Genomic DNA, 6,000 nt, shown 5'->3' with positions numbered 1-6,000 from the left:
ATAACAAGATCCACACCATAATTTGATGATATCTTCATTATCATATCAATATCACGTACAAGCACATAAACCCTATTTATTTTCTAATTTAGGGGTTTTGTTATTTTATCCATATCGTAAATCTATATATATTGTACATATATCACTTTGTTTAGTATCTTTTCGTCTTACTAATCACCGTTAATAAAAATGACTAAACTTTAGTCTGCACTAAAAATCGTTATTATAATAGAACTCAATTTGGAGAGTTTTACTATGATTTTTGTATGCATTTATATACAGTACTACTTATGTTCGATTTTATGGTTATGCAAATCGATGGTGGATTTTGGAACCAGATAGCCTTGAGGTGACATGAAGGATTGGTCATAATTTTGTTGTTATGGAAGTGGATATTGCCCGTAGAAGGAAGAAGGAATTAGATTGATTTAGTCTTACTGTTCATGCATATTTTTTCCAAGGGAAAACCTACACACGGACATCAATGCGAAAGGGTTTTTTTAGGCGTCAACGTCTTTGATCTCCGGTCCGGTTACCGTGAATAACCCGTACCCGAGATGATGATCTCGGGAGGGTGGCCAACGAATTGCCCGCCGGTCGATAGTCGGACCCTATCGACGGCAAAGGGAGAAAAAACCCTACAAGACCCGTAGGTAAAAACCCTAGAGTTGCGATCGTGGAGAAGATCCGGCGATAACTACCGTGTGCGTTGCGGACTTGCGGTGGTGGCGTCGCGGTGTGATCGAATGATCGTATGAGGTGGTGTTTTCATTGAGAGAGTAAGAGTTGTATGCGATTGGGAGATTGTGAACTTGATGTAGGTTATGCCCCATATTTATAGATGGGAATTAGGGTTAATTGACTTGGGGCCCAAGTTAATTGTGTAGACCCTAATTGGGCTAAACCCTACGTCATCAAGTCCCCCAAGTTGGGTATGATATTTTTGTCAAGTATCGTATCGAACTTCTCATTATGCTGCGGAAAATAAGTTCACATGAGCCTGCGCAAACAACTGTGCGTAAACCCGCGAACAGATGCGCAAAAAAACCGCATGCAGAGTGCGCAGGGAAACCGCGTGAACTGCCATGCGTAAAACCGCATGAAAATTGCGTCTAAAGTCGCGGACAACTGTGCGCAAAGTGTGCGTAACCTGGACAAAAGCGCGTGGACAGTTGCGCAAACGCGCGAACATCTGCGCTAAATATTCATGTACTTAAACCGCATATAACGAATTAAAAGCTCAATAAGAAAAGACAAACCTTCTCAACCCGAACGATAGACGGTAGAAACACGAGACATAATGCATCGTGCCCCACGGTGGGCGCCAAATGTTCATGCATATTTTTTCCAAGGGAAAACCTACACACGGACATCAATGCGAAAGGGTTTTTTTAGGCGTCAACGTCGTTGATCTCCGGTCCGGTTACCGTGAATAACCCGTACCCGAGATGATGATCTCGGGAGGGTGGCCAACGAATTGCCCGCCGGTCGATAGTCGGACCTTATCGACGGCAAAGGGAGAAAAAACCCTACAAGACCCGTAGGTAAAAACCCTAGAGTTGCGATCGTGGAGAAGATCCGGCGATAACTGCCGTGTGCGTTGCGGACTTGCGGTGGTGGCGTCGCGGTGTGATCGAATGATCGTATGAGGTGGTGTTTTCATTGAGAGAGTAAGAGTTGTATGCGATTGGGAGATTGTGAACTTGATGTAGGTTTTGCCCCATATTTATAGATGGGAATTAGGGTTAATTGACTTGGGGCCCAATTTAATTGTGTAGACCCTAATTGGGCTAAACCCTACGTCATCACTTACCAGGTCTGCGCCTTAACTTTAATTGAAATATAATGATTATCAATTTTACATAATCATAATTCATTTTATATCATCTGTTTCACAGTTATCTTTTTATATTTATAAAAATAAAGAAAATAGCCATGTACACCATCAATACATATACATATGGTGCATATGTAAGTAATGATATAATTTAGGTTGATTTCAGAATTCTAGATTATTGTGCTGATTGTTTTTCTTTGCTTTGTAGGCTTGCTTGGGTTGGTTATTTTGTACAGGCATTTTGGATATCTAACTGCATCAATATTGTGAAGTAATATGTTTTTTAAGTTCTTATATTTAGTTATGTTTATGCTTATATTGTGTAGACATGTGCATCATATGTCGTTATTTTAGCAACAATTTTAGTCTATGTTGTTTATTATAACTGAGTATTGATGTGTAATTAATTTTTGTAGTTACCTATATGTTAGTATTACATTTTTAATTTGTCTTAAGCAAAAGCATTGTGTGTCCCTGGATTTGCAGGTACTTACAATCAGTAATTTATTAATAAGTAATTTGGTTACAGGTAATTTCGTTCATCTTTTATAGGTAATTTGTTAATAAGTAAACTTCAAAGCATATAACAAAAACTTCAGGTCCACCGCAACACGCGGGTGACCTAATGCTTGTTGTAACTCAATGTACATGGGCAAGGCATGTTAAGCGTCATATAGAATTTAGAAAATAGTAAAAGCATTGTAATGTTGTCAACGTGTAAAAATAAACAGAGAATACCCTACAGAAATTTTCAGCCAAAATCTTATGCACTTCATGTACTGTTGTCAACTTTCACAATGACTTAAAAAGGGTTAAAGTCAAAAATAGGCTACAAACTTGCACAAATGTATCGATGTCGTCCACAAACTCATTTCCGTCCTACTGTCGCCTACAAACTTTCAAAAAGTGTACCGATGTAAACAAAAATTTTCAAAAAGTGTACAAATGTAAACAAAAATGACTTGCTACCGGCTAAACTGGTTAAAATCAACACGTGTAGTTCGTGGATTGGATCTTAATTCTTAAAAAAAAAAAAAAAGAAAAAGAAAGTTATCAGGTCAAAATTAGTATGTAACATGTCAAAACTATAAAATGTTGATATTAGCACATTTTTTGAAAGTTTGTAGGCGACAGTAGGACATAAATGAGTTTGTGGACGACATCGATACATTTGTGTAAGTTTGTAGCCTATTTTTAGCTTTAACCCACTTAAAAATGATGCGTGTATGTGTTCTTGGTTTAAATTTAAATAATACATAGATAATTTTAAGCATCATCACATGCTTATATAAACAGGATTTTTCATAATATATGGAAAATAGTTCATACTGCAAGAATTTCATAGTCGCATATACTTGCAAGATCTTCATATGTCCCCTTAATTTTTTTTTTTTTTTTTTTTTTTTTTTTTGCAAAAACAATAAACTTTTTAAAATAATTAGATCGTAAGGTTCTACTTAGTTTTGATTTTGATCACCACGTATCAACCACTTGTTTAAGGTTTTGTTATATTATTTCTTAATTAAATGATTCAACATTGGACGTTTAAATATTTATCGTTCATTGTGTTAGTTTGGATCATAGTTTGGATCAGTTATTAAATAATCAATCTTTTAGGGAGTGAGAAAGTTATATAGTAGCCGATATACTCAAATATATTGTTACTATATGCATTGTATTTATATTAAGAAAGTATTTTGTATTAGTCCACTAGAATTCTAGCATATCTTAGCCTTGGAGAGCAATATATGAATTGATGTATACATACCCATTCAAGGTTAATGAGAAGATAATCGATTCACACACTTTTATGGTATCATACGCCACCCATTCTCTCTAAACAATTCTTACGAAGTCTTCTCAATATTTCTCACAGTTTCTTCTTCGTCTAGCCTTCTTTTCATCTATTTTATTGTTTTCAGTTCTAAATTCTTTTTATTCTTCTATATTACAATAAAACAATAGCCACAAGTAACAAACTACATCACGTCATCACCGTTAATAACATTTCCCCATCACTCTAGAGATGGAACAGAGTCGATACTCTTTTTGGGCAGGGCTTTTCCAAATCCATTGCAGAGCTTATGAAGCACTCGATCATATTATACCCTCCACCACCGAATCCTCTTCTTCCACTACTACAGAAACCACCCCAACAACTCCACAAGCAGCTTGGGACAGATTAGATGCTATCATATTATAATGGATATACGGTACAATATCTCAGGATCTTCTTTGTACTATTTTCAAACCTGAATCAACTGCACTTCAAGCATGAGAGCGTTTGAAGGGTATCTTTCACGACAATAAAACTCAAAGGGTTGTTCATCTGCAACACCAGTTCACAACCGCCACCGTCCCACTCCATGACCACCCGATCCAAAACAAGAATCTTTAAACCAAAGAATCAGTTTAATCTCAACGCTCAAAACCAACTCTCTCACTCTCTCCTCTTCCCTCTAATCCTCGTGTTGCCTTGGATGACCCAAATCGTGCTATGACCTATGAATATAAAGCTTTGGTGGAAAATAAAACGTGGGTTCTTGTACTCCATCAACCAGATATGCAGGTTATTCGCTCTATGTGGATCTTTCGACATAAGATGAGGTCGGACAAATCATTTGAATGTTATAAAGCACGTTTGTTGGTGATTTTAGTGTTATCAACAATCATTTTAGTTAACTGGGATTTACTAGAAAGCAAAGGCTTATCGAATTAAGCTCAATGATGAGTTTGGAGAGTGTGGAGTGCACGCTCGTTCGAGTTAATTCAATAAGGTATTGAAAATTACATCTTTTCATGGGAAGGTAACCACGAATGGTTACATCTCTTCATGAAGATTGATGTCATTTCTAAAAGATGTAAATGAAGAGTTGCATCTTTTCGGTGAAAAGTTGCATATTTACATTGAAAGGTTGCGTCCTTTCACTCGCACCTTTTCACTTCCTATAAATATAGGAATATGTTTTTGCTTTCAAGATGAACATATAAACAGAAACACACACATACTCTCTAACAATTTGATCAGTGATTTCATTGCCAAAAACACTGATTGCGTTCTTGTCTTATCCCTGTAAAGATTTCGTGCAACCGAGGCAATCGTAGGGTCGAAATACTTTATAGAGAAAGTGAACACACGATTCAAGAACGAATCCGGCAGTCAATTCATAACCCTTATATCTAACAAATCTATAAAGTATTTAGTTGAAAAACATGGATTGGAATCGGATGGATGTTTGAAGTTGTGAAATTTATCTGAAACTCTCTGATTAAGAAGATGCATGTAGTGGAATCTACATGGGATATCAATCCTTCTTACTTACAGATACGCTATTCTGTCCTTTCTATTTATTTTCATGGCATGACTAATTAACATGAATTACATGTGAGAATTAATTAATTAAATTAATTAACATGTATGAATATCACTGTGATTCTAAATGATATTTTGGCGTTGGTATTTGCAATGGAATTGCATACAGGAAAAGTCATGTATACATATGTATGTATGATGTATCCATGGAAATGTTTTTTTTATAAAATATTGTAATAAATGATTGTTCAACAAAATCACGTGACCGCATGGTGGGCAAGAATTTCTGCAAAAAAGGATTTTTTTTTTTTTTTGTGTGTGTGTGTGTGTGTGTGTGTAATAGTTACAAAGATTTGGTGGTTAATTGAACTTGCCCTTAGACCCTTTGTGTTGCATCTTTATTTCTGGATTTAAAATCACGAGATTATTAGTTTGTCATGAAATTTTGCAAATCGATAATTTGTTCGACTATGAACGATACTATGTTGAGTAACCAACGTTCATGAAAGTTGTGGTTAAGTTGACCATAATTAGTCGTTGGTAACTGGTGAAATAAGGGGCAACAATAAACCATATAATTTTGGTGAAAGGGTTAATGTCGGTACATGAGGTGTCGGTTACTACATGGACTTTGTATAAAGTCATAACTGTTTCATTTCATGTTATTTAATTGTAGTAAGTATAAATTCATGTTGTTTGATTCTAATCCATAAAAGGATTGTTATGGTGTCTGTTAAGACATGGAAACCAATAATCTATTGATTACATGAATTTAATATGGATAACAATATCTTGAAGATGTTATAACTTCGCATGCGACTCTAATGATATTTTCATTAACATGTGGATG

Source organism: Rutidosis leptorrhynchoides, chromosome 3 (assembly GCF_046630445.1).
Source record: "Rutidosis leptorrhynchoides isolate AG116_Rl617_1_P2 chromosome 3, CSIRO_AGI_Rlap_v1, whole genome shotgun sequence".
Lineage (NCBI taxonomy): Eukaryota > Viridiplantae > Streptophyta > Magnoliopsida > Asterales > Asteraceae > Rutidosis > Rutidosis leptorrhynchoides.
The sequence above is the reverse complement of the archived record's forward strand: the minus strand, read 5'-3'. Positions refer to the sequence as shown.